The 10,276-nt window shown below is 42.0% G+C and overlaps 1 non-coding gene across 1 annotated transcript; it reads right to left on the bottom strand.

Moving 5' to 3' along the window:
• Positions 1–9,744: 9,744 nt before the first annotated feature.
• On the bottom strand, positions 9,745–9,851 carry LOC118486020. Its single transcript, XR_004877877.1, has one exon. It is a non-coding gene; the product is annotated as a small nucleolar RNA R71 (small nucleolar RNA).
• Between the last annotated feature and the right edge of the window lie 425 nt (positions 9,852–10,276).

Here is a 10,276-nt window from a genome sequence, read left to right as displayed (position 1 = left end):
TTCTTTGGATCTTGTTCTTTCTCTATCTTATATGTACCTGCACCAAAGATTGTAACGAAATCAAGAGGATTTCCATTATCATCAATATAACAACCTCTTTTCATATCATATTTCAAATTTCTTTTTGCTGCCCAACAAACATTGATTCTTTTGTTTATTTCAATTATCACATCCAAATTCAAATCATCCAAACTCATTTTTATCTTATCCAATACATCTCTCTTCTTTTGATAATTTTCATAATCATGATTTTTAAGTTTGCTGATGAATTTATTCAGAGGTAATTTTGAAAAACTAGAATTTTCTTTCGGATTTTTCAAAAAATCATTCCATTCAGCTGGTAATCCATTTGCAAACTTTGATACCATTTCAGCTTCTGATATTACTATTTGATTTTCTTTCAAATAGTTAATCAAACGACCAAAACGCTTCTCCAAATCATCCAATTTTTCATCTTTCTTACATAGAAAATATTCGAAACGTTTACTCCCAACCTCTTTGGGAAATTTCTGATACGAACTACTGAAATATCCTCGATACCAATCATTTAACCTTTTAAGATCATTGTTTTCCTGGTCATCAAACCTCATTGTCATTTTTCTAAACAATCCCGACAAATCTTTGTTGTTCACAAAAGCGAAACAGGTAATTGTCCAAATGAGCGAAACCAGTCAAGTTCAAATGAGCGGAACTAGTCTGTTCACAAGAGCGAAGTTACTGATGTTCGAATAAGCGAAACTGCTGATGTTCACTTGGAGCGGAACTAGTAATGTTCAAATGAGCGGAACCTTCCAAATTTTGTCACTAAAAGCGGACTAGGTTGACCAGATGAGCGGAACTACTGATAAAGTGTCTTTGAAGCGGACCTTCATGCAACTTGAAGCGGACTTGATTGTTCTTTGAAGCGGACCTTTATGCAATTTGGAGCGGACCTTCTCAAAATATGTCCGAATGAGCGGACTTGAACTTGTCAAATAAGCGGAACTACCAAATGTCTGTAAAAGCGAAACCACTTCGCACATCAATTTGGTCCATTTTTAGTCCGTATTTTGGTCTGAAACTTTCCAGGGTTTGTTATTATCCAATAACACACAGTCTGTGAAATTTTGATCCAATTTTGACCGTGACAATTTTTTGAATTGATGAAAGAAGGTGTAGAAATCAGAATTTTTGAGCGAAAACGAACTAAACGCTAAGAACTCTTCCTCCTGAGTTCTGATACCACATATAGGAACGTTATACGACCTGATGAGTCGATCAGAAGAGTGCTCAGACTGAATCAGAGGCGGAATTCATTGATTCAGTCTTTGTTTAGCTTGATTTCACTAATTTGTCTATGTTTATTGCACTTGATAACAATTTACAAGCTCTGGAGATGATTCGGCAGCGCTTCGCCGTTACACAACCTAACTGCTACATAGTTCCGCTCATAGGTGCCTATTTATAGGCCTGATGGGTTCGCTTATATGGACATGACCATATGAGCGGACCTATCATGATGACATATAAGCGGACCTATATGGTTGACACATAAGCGGACCAACAATGTTGACATATAAGCGGACCTATCTAACTCATGTGTTTCCTGATCTTCGTTCACTGTACAATCAGCCCTAACCTAAGACTCGAACTAAGATGTAGTCGACAGACAACTGCACCAACATAAACAGTTTGTTTTTGGAAAAACGACACTTGGGGTTTCATTTTCGGGGAAAACCGCCCCTACTCAACCAAAAATTTTCAGGTTTTCGAAACCGGGTCAAAAAATGAATATTTGGGGAAACAGAACTCTGACCACGGGGTCGTGGTCAGCGAGCACGGGGAATGGCCAGGAGATATAAGCTGAACATAGGGCATGGCCAGTGGCCACGGGGTCGTGTCCAGTCTCCTGTTTTTCAGTTTTCCTCAAAAATTTATCGTAACATGCTGATTGTTTTGTGTTTTCTTTTGAAGAGATGGCCAACAAGTTCACCAAGTTCAACCCGACAGAATGGGACTACCAAGCCCGCTATGACATACTTCAAACAATGCCCGAAGAAAAGCCAAAACAACATGCCTCGATACCTTGGAAGCTGTGGGGCAACTACACCGCTACAACACGCTAGTCACAGGACCACTACGGGTGGCCCTCGGCACAAGACTCCATGCGGTTCATGAGTATAGCATGGAGTTTTACAGTTCTTTTGCGTTCAAAGCAAAAGCCGAGCCGTTTGACGAAGAAGGGGTTCAATTCAGATGTGCGGGAGAGGTCCTTTCAATTTCCATCGCACGGTTTGCAGTGAATGTGGATCTATTCACAGATGAAGCGTCTGGTGAAGAGGAGAACACGGGTGGTCTCCGTGAACTCCCAAACAACATGCGCCAGACATCATGGGCTCAAATCGGGGATGGTGCATATGATCCAAGCGTCACAAAGAGCTCTCAGTTGCGGGACCCCCTCTACCATTACATTCATGGGTCCTTAGCAACTCTCTATGTCAAAGGCGTGATAGCACCGGTGTTATCAACTTACGTGATCTTACGGTCTTGTATTGCATCCACAACCGCGTCCCTCTCGATGTCACTCACCTGCTCCTAAGGAATATGCATCTGAATCAGTTGGCTTCCTCCCCGACACCAATCTTCTTCGGGGGATGGATCTACCGCCTCTCCAAGACTTACGTCCAACGCATGCCAAAGTCATTCCGTAAGGGTCCATGGTCGGAGAAGGCAGATATCACCCAATGCCGCTCAATGGGAATCATCCATGATATGGTTGACGGGACGGTCCGCTTCCAAACCACTCAAGGACATTTTTGGAACCCGGAAAAAGCCCTCGTCCTACACGCCGACCCAAACCGTCCTCCTCCTCAGTATCAAGGCTACCAAGCGGGTTCCTCCTCTCAAGGAGGTGCTTTTCCTAATTTTCAAAGTTTACATGATCTTTTGCAGGAAACTTACTATGCACCCGCAACACATACAATATGGCTAGCAACACCTTTACCCGGGTCGGAGTAGTGGAGCGCAACATCTCCGCTATGCAGGATGACATCACCTACATCTGGGAGCATATGGTGTACCGAGGAGATGAAGACGATGAGGACGAAGATATGGACTGAGCGGAGGCATTGGAGGTGGTGTGATGACGAATGCAGTATCCTAGGTTAACCCTTTCTATCCCACAATAATTTCTGGCCTGCGTGCCATAGTTTGAACAATTTACTTTCCTAGACAATTTTTATTTTCTGCATTTTATTTTCTTTTTATGTGTGTGACAACGGATGATGAACTTTGGTAAATTAGGATGTTTGTTATGTTATGTATGGTGTAGTGTTTAGCAAAATAGGTACCCACGAAGCTTGGATGCACTAAGCATTAGTGCTACATAAGCCCAGAAACCCGAACTAAAATCCAAAACCTGTAATCATCAATTGCAGATTGCCACCACAGGGACGTGGTCAGCGAACACGGCCCCGTGCCCACTCCCCTGAACTGCTATTTTGCCTGAACCCTGCCCACCACAGGGTCGTGGCCACCAGGCACGCCCCGTGGCCAAGTTTCTGTAAGTTTGTGTTACTGGCACTCTAACCACGGGCCGTGCTCAGCCAGCATGAGGCCGTGGCCAGGTGCCCAGTAACACAAAATCTTGTTTTTCGACACCTTTTTACACATTCAATCAACCTAAAAACTTATTTTTGGGACACATTGAGGACAATGTGTAATTTAAGTGCGGGGGGGGATGCTAAAACCTTGAATCTTGCAAGTCCTAATAACAAGCCTTACACAAAACTCTATTGCAACCGCTAATCACCCCAAGTTTTTTTCAAAAAATTTCATTTTTTTTTACTTGTCTTGGTTTAATTCGGGAATAACAAGTTCTAAAAGAACCAAATAAGAAAATTATGAAAATGCATGACAAATCTAATTAAAATTTAATTATATATACTTGATCACACTATAAACCCATTCCCACAACAAGTGAGTTTTGACCCTTTATTGAGCATACAAGCATATATCTTTAAAACTAAATGCTTATTTTTCGTTTCTTGTGTGAATAGCCGCTTGGTTCTTACGACTCTAGAACTTGCCACAACGATACATTCCCGGTCCTTACCAACTTAAACCCAAGTAAGTAAATGATAGAGGCATTAGGACTAACCCTTTTTCCTTTCAACACCATTATTTTTCATTTTTTTATCACCTAACCAAAATCCCCCTAGTTAACACCTTTGAGCCTAAACCTTTTCATTTCAAAACCCACTAAACAAACACCATTTCCCACCAAAACCCTTTTCTTTTCAACCCTTTGTTTTAGTAAAAAGCCCGGTTATCTTGTGACAAAAAAATGAAAGTCTTGCAATAAACAAACAAGTTCCTCAAAAAAATCTTGTTTGAATGTGCTTAGTTTGAATAAAAGTCACATAAAAAAACGTTTTACGACGACTGACGCTTTTTACGCTTTTTGCCATTTTTACTAACCACTAACCAAAACAACCTACCCTTAACCCAAGCCTAACCCTTCCCAAAGTCCTCTTGATATTTACGAAGGTTTATAGTTAAAAAGGAGGATGATTGATCGCTTGGCAAGCATATGGTAGAAGTAAGTTCCATGCCGGTCTCGAGTGTTTCACAAAAATACATCTTCGGCCGAGTGTTGAGTGATCTCCCGTGAGGTAGGTGAACTTGTATATAAATGGAATTTTAAAGAGGTATGTTATGCCCAAATAAGTAATTTCTCTTATAAAACGTATTAAATAAATCATGATGAATAGGATTGTAAATAAAATAAAAATGAAACTCAATAAAGATCTTGGATTCCTAACACTCAAGATAAGCCCAAAACTTCTCCTCTGCCTCTTCCATTTAGGTGTGTAAGTCACATATTAAAGAGTTTTGCTTGAGGATAAGCAAAGATTCAAGTGTGGGGTATTTGATGTGTGCAAAATGTAACATATAAATTACATCAAATGAGGCATAAAACTAACCCTTTTTATTACTAATATTGGAAAAAGGATGTTTTTGTCTTCCTTTTGAATTTACAGGACCAAATGAGCTTAAACGAACAAAAGGAGCAAATAAGCAGCAAAAACCTACATAAATACAAAGGAAAGGGATAAATGTGACATGCCCGACCCCTCGGCAGCATCCCCAAAGTAAAAACAAGAAATCAGAAGACTGACCATGGGGTTGTACCTAGCTGAACACGGGGCGTGATCAGGGACCTGCATAAAAGACAAACCTCTAGAAGCTTCCACACCCACCACAGGGGTGTGCCCAGCTTAGCATGGGGCATGGTCAAAGCAAAGATACGCAGAATCTTGCTAAATCTTGATAGTACAGATACGAAGTTGACCACAGGGCCATGCCCAGGAGACATGGGTCCGTGTGGGGCCCTCTGTTGACACTTGCAATTAATGAAGGAAGAGAAAAGGCTGGCCACGGGGGCGTGCCCGCAGGACACGGGGCTGTAGCCAGAGTTCTGTGCAGGCTATAAATAGGGGTGCTTGGTTCACTTCAAAGGCATCCCTTGGCAAACCACTACTCTCCCACTTTGCCACCACTCCACCAACACCCACCACCATCATCCATCATCCATCTTTTGAGTGTGTAGTAGTCTCCGGATCCAAGATTGATTGTAAGGGTTCTTGCCAATCAAAGGCCATGTTTGGTTAAGCCTCTTACATCACTTGGTGAAGACAATTCTTTTATGTATTACTTTTGATTTTTAATCTTTCAGTACTTTTTATTTGGGTTTGTATTAATGACTTTAATAACTAGTTTCTTATGTTGAAGGTGAATTCTTCCTATCATTTTTCGTGGTGTCTTGACGTTACTTTACTGTCTATATAAAGTAAAAGATTGCATCATTCATGTTTTTACGGTCTTTGACTACCTGGTCGGGGGTTAGGGGAATGGTTTGGTAAGGTTCTTGCCTTGTTCAGTGTATAGATCCTGCAAGGGTCTGGTTCAAGCTTACTAGGACCTCCTTCAATACCCACTGGTATTGGATGGCGGGGGTGCGAATAGCTTGAACCCCTTATATGTAAACTACTATTAATACAATAAACTGGCTTCTTGGGATTGTATCCTTGCTGACTCAAACCACTTAGCCGAGGGTAACGTCACCTTCAAAAGAGGGGCCTACCACTTTTTGCATTAACAACTTACTTAATTGTCTTTCAATATTCCAACCCTTTGGGATTGTATCTCTGCTGACTCAAACCACTAGGTTGAGGGTAACGTCACCTTCAAAAGAGGGGCCTACTACTATAAGTAAGATAATCTCTTAAAAAGTTTGAAAGTGCAAAAATCATCAAAGGATACATTAAAGACAAGTCAGATCCAAGTGATGCTATCTTGTCTATCTGTTTTTATTTTTACTTTCATCTGCATTTTTAGTTTTTATTTTTATGTTCCAAACTTTTCTCAAAAAAAAAATAGATTGATTAGACTTTGAGGATAAACCGGTACTAAAGGCTCTTGTGTCTTTAACGACCTCTGTATCTTACCAACGCTATACTACGCTCACGATGGGTACACTTGCCCAAGTGTGTGTTTAGTGTTAGTAGAATATCGTGTTTTATAAACTTAAAACTTGATTAATGTGTAAAATGGGCTTAAAATGTCAATAAAAATATATCATGCTTTGCACACACCACTTGTGAACTCTTGGAGGTGGTCGTCTGGGTCTGTAAGACCATTGTATTTACCCACATTATGTGGCAGCTTTGTTTTTTTCCTAACAGAGCCATAGCAATCTCTTTTATGAATTTGGATTTCTCAGCTACGCCCTCTAAACGGTAACTTAAGGTGAAATCATGTTCTGCTGCTAGATTATACCCTGCGCGCAGGGCCTGTATGACTCATGATTCGGTGGGAGCCTACTTAAAACAGAGGCCTCTTCTTGTCTGTATGTGGAATCCTCATCTTAAGTATTGTGCTTCCATTCTTTATTGATGTTGTGCGGCCCTAGCCGGCTGCTCAATGGGGGCTTCCTCTGTTGATGAGTGTGCTCTTCATAATTACTCTATGTCTCCCCATAAGTGTTGCGCATGTCATGCGCGTTTTGCTTTCTTATTGTTGATGACCTTTCATGTTGTTGGGTCCGCGTAAGCGCGTGCTGCGGAGTCTGGTTGCTCACCTGTCGAGGCGCGGGAGTAACACAAGGAGACGGTTGTACTTGTGCTTGTATCAGCGCCTGTTGTGCGATCAGCTACGCATAGATAAGGTTCAACGTTGCTTGAGACTTTGTGTACCATGAAGTGAGGGTTTCACCTTCTGGTAGTCCTAGTAGTGAAGAAACATTTGCTTGTGTTTGTGCTGAAGGACCAGCTCCATGGCTTGTGTTTTGTGTGCCGGGAGTCATCTTTTGGATTACCCGGGTAACACTTCCAAAGATGTTGGTGACTCGAGCGCTTGGGAACTCTTCTCCGACAGGCTCGTCCCTTTGGGGGCTTTGGACGTGCGCGTTGTCCACTGCCGAGCCAAATGGAGTGCTTTCCCCATCAATCTGGAAAGAGGGGTTTGGTTCAGCCATTGATGAGTGTTTTCAGAAAGTAAGAAGATGAAAATGGTTGTAAAAAATGTGGTGGGCGCCAATGATGAAATACTGATTAACACGAAGTTATCCCAGTTGGTCATCTCGTGAAGTAAGGGTTCAATCTCTTCCTTCACTTGCCGTTAGCTGAATCTCCTAAAAAACAAAACACTAGTGACTCGCCACAAGGAGGGGAATAGGGGGTTCTCCTTGTGACGACTGATGTGTGTAAAATGCAACATATAAATTACATCAAATGGGGCATAAAACAAACCCTTTTTTAGAACTAATGTTAGAAAAACTGTGCTTTTATCTTCCTTTTGTATTTTCAGGATTAAATGAGCGCAAATGGACGAAAGAAGCAAATATACAGCTAAATCTAACATAAATACAAGAAAAGGAATAAACGTGGCATGGCCGACCCCTCGACAGCATCTTCCCAAGTAAAAACAAGACATCAGAAGGCTGAACACGCCCCGTGCCCAGCGGACACGGGGGCGTGCTCAAGTGTCTGCAGAAAAGACAAAAGCGTAGAAGCTTCTATTCTCCAACACGGGGGCGTGCCCAGCTCCACACGGCCGTGGTCAAAGCTAAGATTCGCAGAATCTAAGCAAATCTTGATAGTACAGATACGCTTCTGCACACGGAGTCGTGCCCAGCGGACACGGGGGCGTGGTCAACTAATGCAGATAAACTGCAATTAATGAAGAAAGAGAAAGTGGATGGACACAGGACCGTGCCCAATGGACACGGGGTCGTGTCCGGGCATCTGTGCAGGCTATAAATAGAGGTGCCTACCATATTACGCATTTTAGGCATTAATAACTTAATTAATTATCTTTCAAAAGAGGGGCCTACCATATTACGCATTAATAACTTAATTAATTATCTTTCAATAATCCAACCCTTTAGGATTGTATCCTTGCTGACTCAAACTACTGGTTTGAGCGTAACGTCACCTTCAAAAGAGGGGCTTACTACTATAACTAAGATAATCTCTTAAAAAGTGCAAAAGTGCGGAAAACATCAAAGGTTACAATAAAGGCGAGTCGGATCCAAGTGATTCATCTTGTCTATCTGTTTTTATTTTTATTTTTATTTTCATCATTTTTAGTTATTATTTTCATGTTAAAACCTTTTTCTAAATTTTTGATTTGATTAGACGTTGAGGATAAACCGGTATTAAAAGCTCTTGTGTCCTTCGACGACCTCGGTATCTTACCAACGCTATACTACGCTCACGATGGGTGCACTTGCCCATATGTGTGTTTAGTGTTAGTAAAATATCGTGTTTTAAAACTCGGTATCACACTCGACACGCATCAAGTTTTTGGCGCCGTTGCCGGGGACACAAGGATTTTAAGAAAGTTAGAATCAATGGTCTAATCATTTTTCTTATTTTTCTGTTTTTTCTTTTTAGGTTTTTTCTTAAATTTTCAGCTTCTGTAGAGCTCAGCACGGGCCGTGCCTGGTCGGTGACGGGCCCTGCCCGGTACTATTACTGGCAGTTTTTATTTTCCGAGTTACAAAGAGCTGAACACGGGGCCGTGTTGGTGCAGCACGGGGCCGTGTCGAGCTCTACAGTAACAAGGATCCAGAAAACAATCACTGTAACTCCGACCATGGGCCGTGTTCTTCTGAGCACGGGGTCGTGGTGAAACTTCTGACCAACGTTCTTTTTGTTTTTATTGCAGAACTTGGAACCCAGGCGCCACACCTGAGCCTTCTACGTAGTGTATGAGCTCCAATTCCAGTAGAGACATAAAAGAACCTCTAGACGAACCCAAACGCTTTCTAAGAAAAAGACTTAAAGCTAAAAACCAAGAGAAGTTTCGGGGGACCCACTTCCAATGGCGGATCAACGTACCCTCATGGATTACCTACGGCCCACCGTAGGTAATCTTGGCGCCGCTATCAATGCGCCGAATGTCGAGGCCAACAACTTCGAACTTCGGCCGCATTGGATCCAAATGCTTTAAAACTCCACAACTTTCCACGGGCTTGCGGACGAAGATCCCCATTTACATATTACCAATTTTTTGGAAATATGTGATACTTTTCGGATCAACGGAGCATCAAATGACGCCATCCGCCTATGAATGTTTTCATTTTCACTAAAAGACCGAGCTAAGGCCTGGCTTAATACCCTCCCAGTTGGTTCGGTAAACACCTGGGATGAACTAGCCCAAAAGTTTCTATATAAGTATTTCCCTCCTGCTAAAACGACTAAATTAATGACTGAAATTAATACATATTCACAAGAGGACGGGGAATTCTTATATGAAACTTGGGAAAGGTTCAAGGAGCTACTAAGAAAGTGTCCCCATCATGGTCTTGCGGTATGGCAACAAGTATCCACTTTCTACAATGGGTTGCTGCCACACACAAGACAAACACTCGACTCTAGCTCCAGGGGACTTTTAGGTAATCGTCGCCCAAATGAAATTTATAATCAAATTAAGGAAATTGCTCAAACCAATTTTCAGTGGCACACTCCCCGAGGCACAAAATCTATTGCCCCGGGCGCCCATAAGGTTGACGAAAGCACCTCTTTGCAAGCCCAAATCGAGGCCCTTTCTTCAAAAATTAAAAAGCTAGAAATGGCAAAAACGGCCTTGGTTATGGCTTGTGAAGGGTGTGGTGGGCCACATGAAAATTGGAGTTTTATGAAAGAAATGGATAATCAAACTGAAACGGTAAACTACATTGATAATAGATCTAGGGCGTCGGTCCTCCGACGGGTACCTACACCCAAGGATG

This window comes from Helianthus annuus, chromosome 13 (genome assembly GCF_002127325.2).
Source record: "Helianthus annuus cultivar XRQ/B chromosome 13, HanXRQr2.0-SUNRISE, whole genome shotgun sequence".
NCBI classification, from domain to species: domain Eukaryota; kingdom Viridiplantae; phylum Streptophyta; class Magnoliopsida; order Asterales; family Asteraceae; genus Helianthus; species Helianthus annuus.
This window is presented reverse-complemented; position numbering and strand designations above follow the sequence as displayed.